Source organism: Hydra viridissima, unplaced genomic scaffold (genome assembly GCF_058129835.1).
Source record: "Hydra viridissima isolate aposymbiotic clone 2 unplaced genomic scaffold, HvirCarnegie_v1 scaffold_2, whole genome shotgun sequence".
Taxonomy (NCBI): Eukaryota; Metazoa; Cnidaria; class Hydrozoa; order Anthoathecata; family Hydridae; genus Hydra; species Hydra viridissima.
In genome coordinates, this window is record NW_028324301.1 from 15990446 (window position 1) to 16013134 (window position 22689).

General features: G+C 38.3%; 2 pseudogenes; both read left to right on the forward strand.

Moving 5' to 3' along the window:
- LOC149892219 (uncharacterized) overlaps window positions 1-22689 on the forward strand; it is a 90913-nt pseudogene that overhangs the window by 32088 nt on the left and 36136 nt on the right.
- LOC149892222 (uncharacterized) lies at window positions 19878-21913 on the forward strand (annotated as a pseudogene).

A 22689-nucleotide genomic window follows, 5' to 3' on the forward strand; every position in this document is an offset into this window, starting at 1 on the left:
ATTATTAAAGTATTTAAATGTGTTAATAAAACTGAAGAAAAGAAATAAATAGAAGTCAGAAAGAAAAATGATTGAAGAAAAGTTAGCAGAAGTTGCGTCGTTTTTAAAAAGGAAAAAAAAAGACGAAAGATATTTGTTTAAAGCAGGAAGAACTAAAGAGGAGTTACTGATAAAACAGTATCGAACAATACAAGTAGAGTAAGAGAGCATTTCTTGTACATTACAAAGTAAATGAATAAAAGAGATAATAAATATATAAAATTGCCGCCTTCACAATATGATAATAATTATGAAAAGAGTTACAGCTACATTCGCTATTTTCGGAGTTTAACTTGTCATCATTACATGGTTTTCTACCTGATAAAATATAAAACATAAGTCAAGTGTTTGGGCAACTTTAGTGAGATTTGAAAACAAGTCAGTTAATTGTAAAATATTCACCACTTTATTTGGTAAGTGGCTTGGTTTGGTAAAAACCTCAGCTTGGTTAATTTTGGGATTTTATGTTCTGTTTGCTTTCATTTAGTTTTTTCGTAGTTAAATTTAAAGTGATTAACTCTGATTTTAATTGAAACTTCAAAACATCTTAAGTATATAACAGTTATATACTTCGTTTTATGGTAAAAAAAAAAAGTGTCAAAATAAAATGACTTAACTCTTACTTTTTTGTTCGCATTTAATGTTACAAATTACCTTTTCATAGTTCAAGAAACTGCAAGACCTCAAAACTAGGCTAATCTGTTCTTCTTTTGCTGCCTTGGGAGTATTTTATAATATGAAACTTCAAACATAAGTAAAAAAGTAAGATTGAAGGCAAGTTGGAATCTTAATTACTTCAATAAGCAGGACTTCTTCGGAAAAAGAACACTGAAACAAAAAATTATCTCAGCTAATGAACTGAATAAACAGATAAAAGATCGTTCTTTCAAAGCACCTATCTAAACTCTAACCATCTAGGCTATAAATAAAAATACTGTCTAAAACTTGATAGCTTAATTACATTATATCTAAGGATAACATTCCTAATTTTTACGTTTTTCTGGAAATGGCAAGAAAATGGCCTAAACTTTAAGCTAGTTAATCTTCCCTTCTTCAAAGCTGATTATTCCAAATTTGATTATAAAACAATTTACTCTAATACTTACAGCTCTGAAAATTATGATAGTTAGGAGCAACAAAGTTTCATATGAAAAAAAACTCTTCATTATAATAATAAAAAAGGTACTAACAAGAGACACTATTGACTATAAAACATTTGAAACCCCGGTCAACACTCTAGAAAAATAATCCAAGCAATTCCATTTGCAAAAAGGATAAAAATGTTGCTACATCTGTGGGTCTCTCCGAATTATATTATCTTTCCTGTTATAAGGCCTGAATTGCACACAATATAGAAATCCCCACCATTTTGTACATGTAAGTAAATTAAGGCTAAATTGTTCAGCTACAAACCGTAACCAAGTTGTCCAAAATGAAGATTACGCTAACCAAACCTTGGTGTTGCTAAGATAAAAACAAACTGCGTTGTAACACCTAAAGAGTTTACTGATCATTTGTGGTTGTATATGGTTGTCATAGAAAAAGAAATAAATTGTTGCGATAGTTCATAGATCTAAAAATTATTGCGATTGTTCATAAATCTTAAAAAACTCTACAAGTAAAACTTTATACAACACAAAACCAATGATGGGAAGTTGGAATGTTAATTTCGATTCATGAATTGATTTTCAGCAACGAACTCCCAACTCCGGAGTTGTAATGATTACTTACAAGCTAAAGCGTTGTAGGAAAATAAGTTAACACAACTATAGGACTAGATATTTGATGCAAAATATTGTTTGAATGCACACGTTCACAATCACCTATCTGTACATAAGAAAGTAAAGAAGTTTAACATCACTACTAGAAAAGGAGAGTTCTGAGACAAAACCATTTTCGATGCCCGTTTTGATTTTTTTGCTGATTGAGGGTTGTGAAAAATGTTTTGGTTCCCGTTTTGATTTTTTTTGAGGGGTGTGAAAATGTTTTTGGTGTGTGAGTGTCTGTTTTTTCATGAGAAAAGGATCCATGAAAAAAAATTAATGGGTGTAAAGGTGTTGAAATCGTTCGCGAAAAATTAATTTTTCTTTTTGTCTTTGTTCTTGTTCGTGTTTTTCTTCGAGAATGGACTTGTACAGTTCAATTTCGCGGTGACCAAAACCTTTGTCCCTTAAGTATTCAATGAATTTAATGCTTCTGATTTTTCCGTCGTCGTTTCGCAAGATTCTCATTTTATTTGGTCAAGAAAAAAAATTTTCACAAAATTAAATTTAAAAAAGGGATGTTTGAGAAAGGGGAGTTCGGTCCGAGAAGCAATCCGGATCCGATGGATTCGTAACCTTTTCCGCTTTTGATGTAAAGACCGTCTCTGACGGAGCTTCCTTTGATTCAGAGTGTTAAAAATAATCCGTTTCCTCTGTGAGTGCCCATTTTCATTCCGTGTCCAGTTTTTTTGACGTAAACGACACCTCTTCCTGAAATTTTGTCGATCACAGTGGACCCAAGTGAAGAGGCAGCACCGCCTAATAAACCAGTGGCAACAATGGGAGCGGCTCGTGCAGCAAGCATTCCCAATAAAGGTAAAAGAGCTCCGATAAATCCTCCTTTGACATTTGCGTTGTGTTCCACTTGAGTCTTGCTCATTTTAATGGTGACTCCAACTCCTCGATGGAGAGCGTCCAAAATTTGTTGGTGTTGTGTGTGTGTCACAAGCAAAACGTCGTTTCCGTGGAAATCCTCTCTTGAAATCCGGATGCTAACGGGTTTTCCTTCCATCATGGATTTTTTTATTTTTTCGATCTGTCCATGGGACACGTTTAATTTGACACTGATGTATTTGCTCATTTTTTTTAACGAGGGAAAAAAATATTTATTTCACTTCTCGAATGTGATATCGGATCGTGACGTCCTCTCCGCGAAAGTCGATTAAATTTCCGTTTTGATCGACAACGCGTGTGATCATCGTGGAAATTTCATGGACCTTGACAGGGAGGTAGACCAAATGGGTGGGTCTTTCGATGATTTTGAATCCAGGACCGACCGATGGGTAAAAGGAGTAAATGCAATTGAGTTGTGAGCCGTTGATGTAGGCTGATCCGATGACGTTGTTGACGATTCTGATCGTGTTGACGCTTGAAATCCTGACAATGTCGTCGGACTTGTATTCTGAATTGGAGTCCAATTGTCTTTTTGTGAATCCCAAAAGAGAGGCGATGCTGTTTTCGACGTTCAGGTTCATCAAATAATTTACTCCGAGTTTGATGGTTGATTTTAAAGTGTTTGAGTTGGATCCGATTTTGATGTTTTCAGGTGAGTAGCTGATCTTATTCACAGCGACGTAACTTGCGCTTTGTGACGCGTAATTTTTGATTGTGTTTGAGACGGTTTTTTGCAAATAATTGTTGATGTCGATGATGTCGTAGCTTCCGTCTGGGATGACGACGTTTTCCCAATTGGCTCCGTTGTTCATGCTGTACCGGAAAGAATTGTTTTTGCTTGTGATGTTTGGAAAGCTGTTGTACGTCTCCAGACCGAGAAAAGCCATCTCGTATGTTTTTTCTTTTTCAAAGACGATTTTGTCCAAAAATTCTGTTATGATTACGTTGGAATTTCCATCAACGTCGATGATGATGCCAGACATTTTTCTTAATGGACAAAAATTTTTTTAAAAGGATTCTTTCGGGAAAAAAAAATCGTCGAATCCGCTTCGATATTTTCCCTCGTATTTTTTTGAGGTTAAATCGATGACGGCAAATCCGTGGTGTTGAGACCAACAACGCTTGCAAAATTTTTTGAATTCTTCTTTTCCCATGTCGCTCGAAACGTGGTCTCGAAAAATGTGGTCCATATTTTTTGAATCTTGAGGAAACAGACAAATGAAGTTGGTGTTTTCTCGGATGGTTTGTCGTGGGAGCATGAAGTAATTTTGAGCGAGGTAGAAGCAGTCGACGTTGGAGTGTCTTCCGCGGATGTAATATTTTTCGCACTTGTTTTGCTTGGTTAATTGAAGGTCGTCAAAGATCATCAAATTGTTTTTTGTTGAATCGAGGTCTTCAGGTTCAGGAACATCGTCAGCCGTTTCGAAAAATTGACAATTCATGTCCTCGGTTTCGGAAAAATTTTTTGAAAGGTCGTTAATGACGCATTCTGGGTTTAAATTCAATTTTTCCATTTCGTTTTGCACCTTGAACAAATCGAGAATGATCTTTTTTGGCAAATTTTTTTCGAACGAGCTTTTCAGTATTTTGTACTCGGGTTGGAAAAGAGATTTTCCAAAGACTTGCAAATGGTTATAATCCAGCCATCCAGGTTTGAGCAGTAAATTGAGAAGCAAGGTTGTTTTTCCGCAACCGGACTTTCCGACGATGATTCCTCGAATGCTTCTCGGCAAAAGCGGGTTGTTGTCTCTTTTGCTTTTCCCAATATTCCATGACAAATCGGTCACTTCCATTTTTTGATTAAAAAAAAATTTTTTTTTTCAATAAAATGTACTGCGTCAAATGCAAAAGAGAAACCGAAACCATTCATTTGAGAAACGAGGTGTCAAAAAACAACAGAAACATGATCAAAGGAACATGTGATTCTTGTGGAAAGACCAAATGCCAGTTTGTTTCTTCGCATGCAACAAAAGGGGGTGACTTGGTCGAATCGATCAACAATTTTTCAAAAAAAATAAAGCTTCCGTGGGCAAAATTTCCAGGAGAAATGCATATTCCAGGAATGAATTTTGCAGGACCTGGCACAAACCTGGACAAAAGGCTCACATCCACCGACATGTATCAGGAGTGGAGCAAACCGGTGGACAGAGTGGACAATGCGGCATATCACCATGATTTGGCATATAAATATTTGACCGACGTTCAAAGCAGAAATTTGGCAAATCAAATGATGCTTGAAGAAATGAACTCCATTCCAAACCCCACTCAAAAAGAAATAAACGAAAGAAAGATCATCGAGCCCATCATCAAAGCCAAAGCCAAATTCGGATTGGGCGTCTCTGCGAATCCAAAGGGTTCTTAAAAAAAAATTTTTTTTCAAGTTTGAAATGGACGGATCAGCTTGCAGAGAAGCTTCACAAACCGGTCGTTCGCCATTTTAAAAAAAGAAAAGTGTTTGTGAACGACATCGATGAAATATGGGCTGCTGATTTGGTTGACATACAATCGTTTTCAAAGTTCAACAATGGCGTCAAATATTTGCTCATGGTGATCGACGTGTTTTCAAAGTATGGATGGATCGTTCCGTTGAAAAGCAAAACGGGTCTTGAAGTGGCTGAGGCGTTGAAAAAGATTTTTGGTGAGAGAAAATGTGTCAAAATGTGGGTGGACAAAGGAAAAGAATTTCACAACAAGCACGTGAGATCGCTAGGTGTTCGATTATATTCCACTGAAAACGAGGAAAAAAGCTGTGTCGTCGAGCGATGGAACAGAACGATGAAAGAGAGAATGTTCAAATATTTTTCAGCCAACAGCACCAACCGATACATTGACGTTTTGGACGAAATGGTGAAAAATTACAACAGCACAAAGCACTCGTCCATCAAAATGACACCGATTGAAGCCAGCGAGGAAAAGAATAAAAATACGGTCTGGATGAATCTGAATGGAAAGATGCCAAAAGAAAGACCAGAGCCGAAATTTTTAATGGGAGACAAAGTGAGGATCACAAAAAAGAAGCCCCATTTTGAAAAAGGGTACACTCCGAGATGGACCGAGGAGGTTTTCACAGTGTCCAAAGTTCAGCGAACGGATCCACCCACGTACAAAATCACTGACGCCAACGGTGAAGAGATTCAAGGCACTTTTTATGAGCAGGAGATGCAAAAGACTGATCAGAGCATATTCAGGATTGAAAAAATCGTTCGCAGAACAAAAAGCAAATCACTGGTCAAATGGAAAGGATATCCAGAATCGTTCAACTCATGGGTGAGCAATGTTGAATTGATCCGTCTGTAAAAAATGAGTTAAAAAAATTTTCTTTTCATATTAAAAAGATGAATTTCGTGACGATTGAGAATTTTGATGACAGCAAATTGTCGGTTGGAGAGATTTATTCCGCAACCAAACCAGTTCAGTTCCAAAAGATTCCGCTCTTTTATGAGTACCCCTCTGGGAAAGCACCTTTCATTTTGAGGACACCTGTTTTGTTTTCTCTGGGTGTGTTTGAGAACTGCAGCTTTGGAACGAAAGAACTGGAGGGATATTCCATGTCCTTTCTCGGTTTCGACGAGAAAAAAGGGATGAGCGAAAAAGAAAAAAAGTTCATCGATGTGATCGAAAAGGTATCAAAATTTCTTCGCGAAAAAGTCAAGGAAATGACTCCCACTTTGAAAAAGGGGGGGAGAACAAAGAAAATAATGACAGAGGACTTGTCCATTTTGAAAAAGAAATCCGATAATCCGAATGAATCTCCCATTATTTTCGGAAAGTTGTTCACAAAGAAAAACGAGAAAGGCATTGAAGTGTCTTCTTTGTTTTTCAAAAAGAAAGCGAAAGAGCTGGTGAAGGTGTGTCCTTTTGAATATGTTCGACAAAAGTGTTTTGTCGTCGCCTCTTTGAGAATCGAAGGTGTTTTTGTCGGAGCGCAGATCGAGTCCATTCAGGTTAGGATTCCCGAAGTGGTCATCGCAAAAAACGCGACTTCTGTTCAAAGCATCATGGGTGGCGATTTGGATTTGGGGGAAATGGAATCTGAAGAAGAAATGGAATCTGAAGAAGAAATGTGAAAAAAACACGAAGAAAAAACACGAAGAAAAAACACGAAGAAAAAACACGAAGAAAAAACACGAAGAAAAAAATGAAAAAAAAATGAGTTAAAAACATTTTCTTTTCATATTAAAAATGCATGCCCCTCACAAGTTTTTTAAAAACGTCACATCGGCAGAGAAACACGCTGATTCGAGTTTGGAGATCTCGAAAATATATTTGGGACACATGGATGAGAGGATCAAAGTGTTGGAGAGATTCAAAGAGTCGGATCGAACCAAAAATTTGGAAAATTTGGTGGAACGGATCAAAGAGCTTGAAAACCTGGTGGAGACAATCAAAAACCTGCAAAAAAAGACATCGCAAAATATTGTTGTGGCAAAAAAAGAGTTGGATCACCCAAACTGTTTTAACATAAACGGGCACCATGAAATTTTTGCTCAGAAGGACATTAAATTCTCTGCTCTTTCTCTGACGACAATATCGTTGTCTGTTGGGTTGAGTTTTGACAGAGGCATCGCTGTCGTCACTTTGATGAACAAAATAAGTGACCAATTGAACTTCTTCAAAAGCGATGTTATTTTTTCAGAGTCTGTGGATGACGTCATTTTGGATGTGAGCAACAACAGCACCAATGACGTCATTGTCAAAAAAGGTGAAAAGCTTTGCAAAATAAATCACATCGATTCGAATTAAAAAAATCTGTCTTTGTTAAAAAGATGGAGATAATCAAAAACACTGAAAAAATTTATCCGACTCTTCCAACAGCTCCGACGGATGGAGGTCACGTTTACAGACTTCAAAAAATAAGCGAGATCCAAAAAGAAATGGAGGATGAAAAAGTGAAGAGAATGGCTTTGAGCAAAAAGTACCATCGGGTGTTGAAAATCATTCGTTTCGCTGACGATGGGCTGCAAACGGTGTGCATTGCTTTGGGGATTACTGGTATTGCCCTTTTGTCAACCGTCGTTGCCACCCCAGTTTCGATTACGTGCGAGGGGATTGCGGTTGGGATGGGTGCTTTGTCCATTTTCGGAAACCAACAAAACAAAAAAATGATGTTGAAGGCTGAAAAGCACGAAAAATTAAAGGTTCTTTCCGAGTCAAAATTGAACACGATTGGCGATCACATTTCAAAATCGCTCATGGACGGATTTGTGAGCGATTCCGAGTAGGAATTAGTTCTCAGCGAGCTTCAAAAATTTAAGGTCATGTCCGAAGAAATACGGACAAATGCAAAAAGCAGCATTGACGAATTGACCAAAGAGACGTTGATCCAAAAAGGAAGAGAAGAAGCCATTCAAGCGTTTAACAACATTTTCAAAAAGGGAAAATGAACGCAAACGAAAACGCAAACGAAAACTCAAACGCAAACGCAAACGCAAACGAAAACGAGTTTGCGTTTTTTTTCTCCGTATTTTAAAAATGTCCTTCTTTAAAATACACGACTCGAAAAAGAGAGATGAGATTGTCAAAGAATACATGGCCAACCGGGAAAAGCTTTACAATGAGAGCCTCAACGCGAACATTTCAGATGTGAGTTACCAGGCTGATTTGTCAAAGTTTTTCAAGCCTCTGATCGAGAGCAACGAAAAGGTGCAAAACGAGCTGAAGAGCATTGCATACAGAGAAGTTGACAACACTCCACTGGCTTTGACTTATCCAGAAAGCCCATCTGAAAGCTTAAAAGGTGCTGAAAAAACGTTTGGAAAAATGAATGTGGGAAACATTGCTTTGGAATATTTGTCGAAATATGCAGCCAAAAAATTTTCTGCAGATCGAGTTTTTGGGATTCACGCAAAAGAACGAGGAAAAATGTTTATTGGAGACAAAGAAATTTTCATCGATGAAAACGACATCATTATTGATGGAGGAAAGTACAAGGGGACGATTGGTTTTTGGGAGCTGATTTCAAGATCCAGACCTGATATGACAAAGGTGACAAATGAGGACTTGGGAAATTATGAAAAAATACTGGTCGAAACGCATGCGATGGAGAGAGAAGGGAGACCCACCGTTCCAAAAGCTTCGAGAAGCGAAAAGTGGTACAAGATTGTTTCAAAAATTTGGGAGAAAAATTACACAAAAACGAGAGGAACAAAAGGTCGTGGAGTGATCATTCTTCCGAGCGATCCAAATGCTCTTGTGCAGCGACTTGGTTTGAGCATCGCCGCTGGTCATGCTGGAAACATTGCATCGAGAAACGAAGCTGTGTCCATTTGTGACGAGCTTTTGAGGCAGGGGGAAATCAACAAAGAGAAATATCGATCGATTCAAAAATACATCGAGTCGTGAAACAAAAAAAAAATTTTCTCATTTTTAAAATGCTCATCGTGAACAACAAAAGATATGTGAGAAAGAACGTTGTTGGAGGAGGAGGATTCGTTGACACGTTTAAAAATTTTTTGAGGAGAATGGCAGCCTCAAACGCATCGAGATCGTCTCTTCATTTATTGAGAAAGGCAGCGGCAAGCGAAATTGGAAGAGAGGCCATCACCGCAGCCAAATCTGCAGGAAAAGAATTGACCACTTCAGCCATTTTGACCGCCAAAGACGTTGCCATCGACAAAGGAAAAAAAGCGATCGAAAAAGTTTACGCCAAGACAGGGACAGTGAATCCAAACCAATTGGTCAACACGATTGCAAACGAAGCGGCAAAGGTTGATCCGTACACGTATATCAATCCAATGGAAGAGCTGCACAAAAAAATGTTTGGTTCGTCCATTCGTCCAAAAAGAAAAATGACAAAAAAGAATGCGGCCAGAATTCAGGATCTCGTCAAAATGGGGAGCGGGCTTTTGATTGCGTGATTTTTTTGACGAATCAAAAATGACACAAAATTTTTTTTCTCATTAAAAAAAAAAGATAAACACCGACAGATTAAGAGTTGATGAAATGCCCGAGCATGACACCAGCATTGAAAAAGTTGATTTTTTCGAGTACCTACCAACAAACCTCGATTTGAATTCTTCAGGATCGATCGTTTTTGAGATTGATTGCAAGTCTGTGCAGACACTTCCGTCTGAGGCTTACATCCTCGTCGAAGGGGTTCTGAAAAAAGCAGACGGAACCGCTTACGCAGCAGCAGACAACATTGCTCTGGTGAACAACGCCATCATGTATTTGTTCAGTGACGTCACTTACGACTTATCAGGACAGCAAGTGGAAAGAGTCATGTATCCAGGTCAGGGAACAACCATGCTTGGATTGTTGAAATATCCTTTCGGTTTTCAGCTTGCCGATGGTTTGAAGCAAATGTGGTACAAAGACACATCAAACGCAACTGGAACCACAGGATTCAACGTCAGGAGAGACCACTTGTTTGCAGACACCACATCCATTGGTGCATTTTCGTTCAGGATCCCTTTAAAGCACATTTTTGGTTTTTGCGAGACTTACGACAAAGTCGTTTACGGATTCAGACACACGATCACCTTTACAAAAAATGAATACGATGACGCCATTTACAGAGCCGGAACTGTTACTGCAGGAATGATCGACATCAAAAAATTCCGACTCTTCATGCCAAGGATTGAGCTGGATGTTTTGAAAAAATCCGAATTTTTGAACCTGATGTCAAAGAAAATCACCGCTCCAGTGGCTTACAAAGCAAACAAAGTCGAAAGGCAAGCCATTCCAGCGGGTCTCACAGAATTCACATGGACCCTTGGAAGGATCACAGACAAAAGCGTTCCGAGATTTATCGTGTTTGGTCTTCAGACAAACAGAGGTTCCAGTCAAACCGCAAATCCAGCCGTGTTCGATCATTGTGACGTCAACAATTTTTTCGTGACCGTCAATGGGATCAAATATCCAAATTACAATTATGACCTGAATTTTGGAGAAAAGAAAATGGTCATGGCTCATTTCGATGCGTTCACTTTTGACGAAAAATATTATGGCACAAACGAGCTTGTTTGTCAATCAGGTTTGACTCTGCTTGAATACAAAAATTTGTTTCCGTTGTTTTTTGTCGACATCAGCAAGCAAAAGGAAAGAGTTGTTTCCGAAACGGCTGAATTGGTTGTCAACCTAAAATTCAGAACGGCTGTTCCTGACAACACCGTTATTTTTGCAGTGATCATTTCTGACAAATTGATCCAATTTTCTTCAGACGGGACCAACATGAGCGCTGTTTATTAGACAAAAAAACCGTCACGAGATTCTTGACAAAAAAAATTGATTTAAAAAAAAATTTTTTCTTTTCAAAATAAAACATGAGACTGACGAAAAATTATCTGAAAAATTTGCTGAGAGAAAATGGTGTCACAAAAACCTAAAACAATTTGTTGACTTTGATGATGATTGCGGTTGAGAACAATCTCGTAAGCAAAGATTCGCTTTTGGAAGGTGCAAAAGAATGCAGACGTGTGGGTCGACCGAAAAAAGAAAATGTGAAAACGGAAAATGTGAAAAAATCGATCGACCCAAAATACGAGAGGCTTGGTTCGATTCGAAAAAAACCTGTGTCTGTGAAAACGACCAACATCGAAACAGGAGATGTGGTTGAATACGGATCACTTTACGAAGCGATGAAAAAGACTGGTCATGGCTGGAGATATTTGGAGCGCCGTGATGGAAAAGTGGATAATGGAATCAAGATTGAGATCTTCAATTCTGAAAAACTCGAAAACAGAAAAAAAAGAAAAAAAATCCAATTCCGAAAAAAAAAATTTTCAATTCTCGGAAAAAAAGAATTGAAAAAACCGGCACCGAAAAAACATGCAATCCTTAAAAAACCGGCACCGAAAAACCGAAAAAAAAATTTCTTGGCATAATAAAAATGGAAAGCAAAATGCGAAAAATCGGAAATCCCGAAAAAATTGAAGTTGAGTTAAATAATTTTCTTGGCAAAGAAAAAATGGAAAGCAAAATCGCCAAAGAAAAAAAAGTTTCGATGGCAACATTGAAAAATCAAGCTCGAGACAGAGCGATAAAAGGATTTTCAAAAATGACGAGGGAACAACTCGTTGAAGCCATAAAAACAACAACAACAACAACAAGACCTGTCATTGGTCCTCATCCTGTTTCTCGGAGACGCACGACTGAAGCACGACCTCTTTCGACGAGATCTGTTCCAGTGCCATCACATTACCTCATTGACGATCCTGTTACAGATTCGACTCCTGTGTTGACTCCTGGAGTTTTTTCAAGTTTTTCGACAGCTGTGAAAAATGCGGTCGTCAACAGTTTCAACAGCTTTCTTGAGTTTGTTGATCCTTTTGTTCCAGAGGCTGTTAAGAAAACAGTGAGCAATGTGGGGAGCGAAGTGAAGAGAAAAATCGAATCTCTCAAAATAAGAGCCCTCAAATCAATTGTTCAAGGAACAGTTTACAAACCACTCAAGCCACTCATTGATTTTCATTTGACCGATCACGCGCTGAGACATGTTGCCAAACAATTTTCACATCAAGTCAAAGGAAACCAAAAGGACGCTTCAGACTTTTTGAATTTGGCAAAAGACGGCGTGATCAAAATTCTTCAAGAGAATAAAAACAAAAAACCGAGCCTCGTTTTGACAATCGATATGGAGAGCGTCAGCCTTACAACTGGAGAGGAGGAGCATCGAATCGTTCCTTTTTTGTCAAAAGCTGGGATTATTTTGGAGTCGACGGACAGGGAGAATTTTATGAAAAAGCAAAAGATGAGATCCTGGAAAACATGGAAAAATACAACAAAATGGGCTCGAATTGCACAGTGTCAGCCATCTTGAAAATGGACATCAATTTAATTGACTACAGACCCATCTGTGGTCGGTCGTATATCCCTCTCGACGATTTTCTGTCGAGCAAAAAAGCAATCATCAACATGGTGAACGAAGACAATGAATGCTTCAAGTGGAGCGTCACCAGGGCGTTGAACATGAAAGAAAAACATGGAGAAAGAATTGACAAAGACTTGATTGAACAATCAAAAAATATTAACTGGGAAGGGATTGAATTTCCTGTCAAACTCGATCAAATCAAAAAATTTGAAAAAAACAATCCGGACATCAGCGTCAACGTTTTCGGTTACGAAAAAGAATCCATTCACCCTTTGCGAATATCGAAATGCTTGAACAGAAAGCATGAAATTGATTTGCTGATTGCTTCAGACGAAAAAACGAATCATTATTGTCTGATCAAAAATCTGAGTCGACTAATTTCATCCCAAGCATCCAACAGAAACGGGAGAAAATATTTTTGCAGAAACTGCTTGCAAGGGATGAAAAGCGAGGAGGATCTTTCAAAACATTCGACCTATTGCAGAGAGCACAGCGCGACACGAATGGATCTTCCTCCAGAAAATTCGTTCATGAAATTTGGACACATGGAAAGGTCGATGAGGGTTCCATTCATCGTTTACGCGGATTTTGAAAGCTTTGTCAAACCGATGCACTCGTGCGAACAAAACCCAGACCAGTCTTACACCAAAAAGTTTCAAAGTCACATTCCGAGCTCCTTTTCCTTTTACATCAAATGTTTTGACGAAACCGTTTATGATGGTGAACCATCCATTTCCGAATCGTCAAACGAAAACCAAGACGTGGCTCAATTTTATGTCGAAAGTTTGGAAAAAGAAATAAAAGAAATTTTTGGGAAAAACTTGAAAAAAAATATGGTCTTCACAAAGGAGGATGAAAATAATTTCAAATCAGCGACGGTTTGTCACATTTGCGAAGAAAAAATTCTCGATGCAGAAAAGGTGCGCGATCACTGCCATTTTACTGGAAAATATCGGGGAGCGGCACACAACGAATGCAATTTAAAATACAAAGTCCCAAAATTTGTTCCTGTCGTTTTTCACAATCTGTCAGGTTACGACAGCCATTTGTTTATCAAAAAATTGGATGGAGTAATAACCTGCATCCCATGCAACTAGGAAAAATACATCAGCTTCTCGAAAAAAATCAAAGTGGGAGAGTACACTGGGAAAAACGGAAAACCCAAAGAAAAAAAAATTGAATTGAGGTTCATCGACAGTTTTAAATTCATGGCCTCCAGTTTGGAAACTTTGTCGAAAAATTTAAAGCCTGAAGAGTTCAAAAACCTCTTAAAACATTTTGAAGGAGAAAAATTCGATTTGATTCGAAAAAAAGGCGTTTACCCTTACGGTTGGGTGGACGGATTCGATAAATTTCAAGAGACGCAATTGCCTCCAAAAGAAGCGTTTTTCTCAGAACTCAACCACAATGAAATAAGCGACGAAGATTACGCGCATGCGCAAACGTTTTGGAACGTGTTTCAATGCGAAACGTTCAGAGATTATCACGATTTGTACAACGTGTCAGACGTTTTGATTCTGGCCGACGTCTTTGAAAATTTCAGGGACGTTTGCATGAAACATTACAAGCTCGACCCAGCCTGGTATTACACGTCTCCCGGGTTGGCTTGGGACGCTTGTTTGAAACTGACAAAAATAAAATTGGAGTTGTTGAGCGACCCCGACATTCTTCGAATGATCCAAAAAGGAACCCGTGGAGGTATCAGCATGATCTCCAACCGGCATGGAAAATTGAACAACAAATACATGGGTGACTCGTACGATCCAAGCCAACCATCAAAATTCATTCAATACTTGGATGCCAACAACCTGTACGGATGGGCCATGTGCAAACCTCTTCCCACTCATGGTTTCAAATGGATGTCAGAAGACGAACTGTCCAATTGGAGGCATTATCCGTGCATTTTGGAGGTTGATTTGGATTATCCGGAAAGCCTTCACGATGAACACAACGATTATCCGTTGGCCCCTGAGAGAATGAAAATCGGAAAAGTGGATAAGCTCGTTCCAAATTTAAACGACAAAAAAAATTATGTCCTTCACTGTGAAAACCTGACATTGTATGAACGATTGGGGATGAAAATCTCAAAGGTGCACAGAGGAATGAAATTTGAGCAACGTGATTGGATGAAACCGTACATCGACCTCAACACCGAATTGAGAACAAAAGCCACCAGCGAGTTTGAAAAGGAATTTTTCAAGCTGATGAACAATTCGGTGTTTGGAAAAACCATGGAGAACATTGAAAAGCGAGTGGACGTGAGACTGGTGACAGAAAAGGAAAAGGCAATCAAGTTGTCGGCCACACCAAATTACGACCGGCACACGATTTTCGACGAAAACTTGATTGCCGTTCACATGAAAAGGACATCAATTTTTTACAATAAACCAATTTTTTTGGGCATGTCCATTTTGGATTTGAGCAAAACCTTGATGTTCGAGTTCCATTATGATTTCATCAAAAAGAAATATCCTGGTGGTGACGCAAAGCTGCTGATGACAGACACGGACTCGCTGGTTTATGAAATAAAAACGGACGATTTCTACAAGGACATTTCCGACGATGTGGAAAAAAAATTCGACACGAGCAATTCCAGCAAAAGCCATCCAGCCATTCAAAACTTCGGGTTCAAAGTGGGTTTTAACAAAAAGGTCATTGGGATGTTCAAAGACGAAACCGGAAGAAAACAGATTGAAGAGTTTGTCGGCCTCCGGTCAAAATTGTACTCTTACAAAATACATCAAGAAGAGCACAAAAAATGCAAAGGAGTCAAAAAATATGTCGTCCAAAAATACATCACACATGACGATTACAAAAAATGTCTCGAAACCAAAAAAGAAAAGATTAACAAAATGAATGTCATCCGATCCCATTTGCATGACGTTTACACGGAGGAAATCAACAAAACCTCTCTCAGCTCCGACGATGACAAAAGAATCATTTTGGATGATGGGATCCACACGTTGGCTTATGGGCATTACAAAAAAAGACCAGAGCAAGAGGCAGAGCAAGAGCAAGAGCAAGAGCAAGAGGAAGAGCAAGAGGAAGAGCAAGAGGAAGAGCAAGAGGAAGAGCAAGAGGAAGAGCAAGAGGAAGAGCAAGAGGAAGAGGCAAAAAGGGCAATCGCAGAGTGCAGAAAGATAATCGCAGAGAACAAAGAAATCTCAAATAGGTCAAAAATGTTGATCGCAGAGAACAGAAAGATAATTGCAGAGAGCAAAGAAATCTCAAATAGGTCAAAAATGTTGATCGCAGAGTGCAGAAGGATAATCGAGGAGACAAAAAGGTTAGTGACCAAAATGATGAGACCAAAATGATGAGACCAAAAAAAAAAAATGAACAAAAAAAATGAGAAGCAAGAAAATAAATGTGCAAAAAATTTTGACCAATTTTCAATTGACGCATGGAGTTAATTTGCCGAACGAGGCTTTGTCTACTTTTCAGTTAATGGAAGCAGCAAAAAAACTGAAAATAAAAAACTTTCGAGGGGTTTTTGTCAGAGACACATTGCCAAAAAAACCGAGAAAAAAAGAATGCGGGATTATCAACACGGGGGATTCAAGCACCGGAGGGTTTCATTGGGTGTGTTGGTTCAAAGACGAAGACGAAAAGTTCAGCTTTGACTCTTACGCTCAACCCCCTCTCGTTGAATTGGTTCAATATCTGAAAAGCCCTGTCTTTTAAAACAGCAACAGGGTTCAATTTGGAAACACGTCTTATTGTGGTCACTTGTGTCTTTTCGTCTTGAAAAAATGTGAAGAGGGAAACAGATTTCAAGACGTTGTCAACACCCTTTGGTGATCACGGATCCGAAGGATCTAAAAAAAATTTCACCCTTTAAAAAAATGATTGACAAATTCAACAGAAACGAGTTCAGCGTTTATTTAGACAATCTCACATCAGACTCATCAAGCATCGTCTATATCAAAACGGATGGATCCAGCACCATCACTGCAGACATTGATTTCAACTCTCAAAAAATCATCAACCTGGCAGAACCAACCAACTCTCACGACGCCGCCACAAAAAATTACGTCGACACGCATTCGACAGGAGGAGGAGGAACAGTTATTGGAATTGCAGACTTGGATTTGAATTTCCACAAGGTGATCAATTTGAACGAACCGACAGCTCTTCATGACGCCGCGACAAAAAATTACGTCGACGTCAGCTCGAGCATGAATGTTAAAACAGATGGATCGTGCACCATCACTGCTGACATGGATTTATACAACCACAAGTTGCTCAACGTCTCAGATCCAACCACTTCTCACGACGCGGCAACAAAAGGGTACGTCGACACCAAAGTGGGTTATTCCAATATTTTGTACACAGACGTCAACATGACTCAACACAAATTGACCAATATGGCGGAACCCGTTTCCGCTTCGGATTCAGCCACAAAAAATTACGTCGACACGCATATGTCAACTACTGTGGGAACCGCGGACTTGGATTTGAATTCTCACAAATTGATCAATGTGCTCGACCCGTCAAGCGCGCAAGACGGAGCGACAAAAAGCTACGTCGACTTGTTGTTGCAAAAATCGAGTTTGACCAGTGTCGTTCCAAGATCGAGTTTCACCAGTTTAGGTTTCAAGTCTCAGACCGTTGCAGCATTAACCACTTCTCCTGTGTTTGCGTTTTCCGGAAAATCAGGAGTGCTGAGAAGGTTGTGGCTGGCTTTATACAGCACCTCTGGCACAAATATTCCCGGACAAGTTTTTATTCGAATCTTTACTGACGGAGAAATCAATGTTGGGAATTATGCAGAAACCACTGAAGGAATCGGCGTGGACGCAACTGGTCTCGCCACCGATTTGCTTTTTTCACCTTTGGGAGGAGTTTTTACACCAATTCTTTGCAAGGATGCAACATGTTTAACACCACTTCCTTGGGAGGATATTTCACGTTGGACATGCCTTTCAGAAACGATGTCTCCATTCAACTGGTGAACAAAAATGCCACAGCCATCACGTATTGGATTCAACCGTTCATTTCCACTCTCACTTCCATTCCTGCTTCCATCCCTCTTTTCAAGCTGTACTGCAAGTCGTTCCGATATTTGAACACCACTTATGGAAGCGAATACGTTTTGATGAACACAAACGGAAAAGGAAATGGCGTCTCGTTGAAATACATCAGGGTGCACATCATCGGCGCTTCTGGAAACTGGTGGGAATCCAGAGTCAGAATGTACGACGGAAATGTGACTCCTGGAAACGGAACCGTTCTCACTTCTTGGACTCCATACAACACCAACAATTACACGTATTTTCCCGGTTACGACGGTGACAGCACATGCTTCTTTTCATCCTCTGGACTGGAAGATTTTTACTTGTCGTCATGGAACGGATCAAATTTGACTTCATTCAACAACAAATCGACGGGACTTCTTTACCAATCCACTTCATCCATCGGCTCCACAACCACCATCTCCTTTTACAGAAATTTCGGAGAAGCTGACTCCATGCCCAGCGTTGAAGCCGGAAGAAGACTCGTCGTCACTCTCAACTCTGGCGACGCACAAGTCGGACAATCCGGAAGCTTCTACCTTCTTCTTGGTCAGGTGTTTTACTACGCTTAATTTTTCGCGAACGATTTCAATACCTTTACACCCATTAATTTTTTTTCATGGATCCTTTTCTCATGAAAAAACAGACACTCACACACACCAAAAACATTTTCACACTCCTCAAAAAAAATCAAAACGGGAACCAAAACATTTTTCACAACCCTCAATCAGCAAAAAAATCAAAACGGGCATCGAAAATGGTTTTGTCCCAGAACTCTCCTTTTCTAGTAGTAACATCGGTTTTGTCTACCCGAATCCTTTAAATGGTGCAAATATGAAAACGTTTGAGCCAAAAATCTGTGCTCAAACGTTCGTTGATTTTAAACAACCATCACATGACTTCGCCTATGTGATAATAAATCACCATCATAAAACCATTTTCGACCATAGCTCACTGAAGAAGGGTAAGTTTGATGGTGTTTCAATAATTTTATATCTAGGTGATATATTTGGGAAGAAGGAAAAAGTAACATTTGTTATTTAACCAACTACAGGGTGTTCGTAAAGTCAGTTTAAGTCTTTGATGAAATATAGCTAAATAAAGAAATAAGATAATCGGTTTATATGTATTTTGTTTTAAAGTAGAATTATCGATAGTATATATATTTTGAGAAAATTTTCGAAATGAGCTCCTTCTGCCATTATGCAGAGTTTCAACCAATCAGGTACACTTCTGCATACCTTCTCGCACATCAATGACTGTAGCTCCGCACAGGCTTGCTAAAGCTGGGTAGTTCAACAAGTGTAGAGGGTTTGTCCCCGTATACTATATCCTTTAAGTTGCCCCAGAGAAAAATTTTGGTGGAGTTAGGTCAGGAAAACGAGCAGTCCACTCGATAGGGCCTCGTCTGCCGATCCATTGACCAGGGAACTTTTAATCGAGCCACTTTCTCACTACAAGTGAGTTGGGGGATGACGCTCCATCCTGTTGGAAGTAGAGACGACGCTGTTTAACTTTAGGTCATAGGTTTGTCTTAAGAATTTCCAGATAGGACTCGCCAGTGACAGAACCATCGAAGAAGTATGGTCCAATAAGTCCACCTGAAGTCATTTCACACCATACCATAAGTCCTTCTTTAGATGTCCCCACCTGGAATATTTCATGAGGGTTAGTGTAGGCCGAATAGCACCTATTGCAGCGATTTATAACTGCATTCAAAGTAAACTGACTCTCATCCGACCACAAAATCTTGTCAATCATACTGGGTTTTTGGGAAAATTGTCTAATAGTGTTTCAGAAAACTGTACTCGTCTATCAAAGTTGTCTTCACTTAGCTCTTCACTAAGGGTTAAAGGTCAGACTCTTTAAGGGCATTGTAATACCTGGTCTGTTTCATGCCCAGAGCTGCAGCACCCTTTCGAACTGAGAGATCACTCGTTTTCACGAGTTGCTCTATAGAGATTAGCAAAATTAAAAAACTTTGTCGTGAAAAGTATTTCCAAACTAAGAAAGGGTAAAAGTCGTACAGGTGAATCAACTTTATCAAAAAAATCACCAGTTAAAGTTTTTGAAGAAAAGGCAAAAAACGTTGCTTTATATAGTTTTTCATAATAAAAATATTGATGATCTTCATTAGGGCATGGAAACCGGTAATGAGAAACCGGTTTTTACCGGTAATTTTTATTCACAAAAATTACCGTTACCGGTTTTTTCTCAATCTATTACCGCGGTTTTAAAAATGATATTTTGTTAATTAAATAATTTTGTATTTTGCTTTCATTTTAATTTGGCAACTCCTGAAAGACGCAACACAGTGAGAAAAAGCAGTTCTTTGAAAAAGCAATAAACACGAAGATGAACTTCGTTGCAGGAAACAATAATTCCGAGTTATGGAAGCACTTCTTACACAGCTAGGATCCACAGCTGGCAAAGAGCAAAACTTGTAGCGAAGAAATCAAGTGCAAAGGTGGATCTACCAGTGGTATGAGATCTCATAGCAAATTAATGCATCATATCGAGGCCGATGCTGTGAAACAAGTATCAGCCAAAGTTGAACAAAAAGTTGGAAAAATTGATCCCTTCTTCGTGACCCAAAAAGTTTCTTTGGCAGTTGCCTTGTCCGAGTTAGTCGCCATTGATGGATTACCAATTCGAGTACTGGCAAAAAGTAAACATTTAAGAGCGGCATTGGGAGCTCAAGGTTACCACTTGCCAAAAGATCCAAAATCGATCAAAGCAATTATTATGAAGCACTGTCTTGAGGTTCAAGACATTTATAAAAAACAGTTTGAAGAAATGAAGAAAGACAAAATTTGTTTTAGCATTACTCTTGATTAATACACATCATCTCGTAACAGAAGGTTTATTAATATCAATGTTCATGTCAAGAATCGGCATTGGAATTTGGGAATGGTAAGAATTTTTGGCTCAATGCCAGTGGATAAAGCAGTGACCATTGTTAGAGAAAAGCTAAAAGAGTTTGGAATTTGTCTGGACTCTGATATTGTGGCAGCTACAACTGATTGAGCTGCTCTAATGAAAAAATTTGGAAAAGCTATTTTACCAACCCATCTATTGTGCTTGGCACAAGGCATCCACTTAGCAGCCTGTGATGTTTTGTACAAAAGAATTCCGGTCCAAGAAGTCATTCCTAATCTCGATGAAGAAGAAGATTTTGCACTTGATGATATTTCCATCTCTGATGACAGCAATTACGAAGATGAAAAAGGATTACAGGTGTTGGATTACAGGTAAATTATATATAATTATTCAAAAGTATAAGGCATCTAAATAAGATTATTTTTGTTAAAAAAATCATTTTAATTACTGACACTTACAGGTAGTAATTGAAGATGATCAACCCCCTGAAGTCCTTCAAGATCTGAGACACATTATTTCATAAGTAAGTTGTTGTGTACGCCTGTTTCGCAAGTCCCCTGTCAAAAACGATGGTATTCTTCAAAGGCACGTTCTAGCTGAGTTTAAAAAAGAATAATCACTTATACTTGACTCAAAAACTAGGTGGAACAGTTTGGTGGACATGATGTCTCGATTTGTTAAGCTAAAGAGCCTATCAAGATGTCCTTGATCGAAATTTCTAGTGAAATAAGTTTCTCCGATGAAGAATTTAACACACTTGAAAAATTGATTGCAGCCCTAGAACCATTAAAAGTGGGAACAGAAGCTTTATGTAGACGAGATGCAATATTGATTTCAAGTGATCAGATTCTGAAGTTTACTTGCCTTAAATTGAGTATGCAGAATTCAACTTTCAGCAAAGAGTTATTAAAAATATTAGTCAAAAGAATAAAAGAAAGAAGAAATCCTGATATAATAAATCTATCGATTTATTTAAACAATTCAGAGGCCTTGGACAAGCAAGGGCAAAGTACGGATGTCTTTGACACTCCACAAATGAAACGAAATGCCCTGGCAAATACTGCTGCTAAATTATTCTATCGTCTGTTTGAGGAGAGCTACGAAGATGAAGATAAATCGGAAGAAGAATGTCAAGAAATACCCAATATTGATGAAGGACAATCTTCCTTGGCAGAGCAATAGGAACAGTCTATAAAGGATGCTCTGAAGTGTCCCTCCAATTCAAGGAGGATGAGAGTGGGCATCAGTTCCAAATCACTGTTGAAGGAAATGACCGTTTTTGAGCTGACAAAAACTTGCACAAACAACTTAGAATGCTGTATAATGCATTGATGGGTATACCAGTAACTAGTGTTGAAGCTGAACGTTCTTTCTCAGCCAGTGGTCTTTTTGTTAAAAAACTCAGATCAAGCTTGAATGATAATACTCTTGATGCCTTATGCATTTTACGAGCTTATTTTCTGTTGAAAAAAGCTCAGCAATCAGCAGTAATTTCTGTATTGAATACCTAACAACTGCGTTATATGTTATATCAGTCAATCTATAGAGTTTGAGTTTATTTAAACTGTTTAAGCTCTTTTTTTGTGTTATTTAACTTTAACATCTGAAAGTGGATGTATTGTTTTGAGCTTAATATGAGATTAGCTTTATTTGATACAAATCTGTGTTAATCATAAGTCGGTTTTCTGCATTTCAAGCCTTTTTTTATTCCTTTGAAAGAACTTTAAATTACTGGTTTTACCGGTAATTTAAAGTTTTTTCAGAGGAATAAAATGTCAAAAACCGGGGTTTTACCCTTACCGGTAATTATGAAAAACGATAATAATTCCATGCCCTAATCTTCATAGTTTGACATTAATTTAAAATGTTGTTATAAAGGATTTAAACAAAAAAAATCTTTCAAATTTACATTCAATTGTAAAAACAGAATCTGCTTTGAAGAACTTTACAAATGCTTTTACATTTGACTTTGTCTCAGTATAAAAAAGAAATGATAAAAAAATGATCCTGAATTTTGTTTAGAACTTAAAAAGTTACAATTTTTTAATTTTTTTTGTAAAGAAGAAAATATAGAGATAAAACTAGCTTATACATGTATAGTGACCAAAGAAAGTATTTTGTAAAATTATAAAAATAAAACCGAAATTCCTTTTCATTCAAATATAGAAATAAATTTAGCAATTGACTTTGATGATCTGCATGATATTATGACTGATTTTATAATGGAAATCTTTTTACATTTCAGAAGTGTCGTAGTGGTTGGTCATTCATTTCATTAGTATCTCTA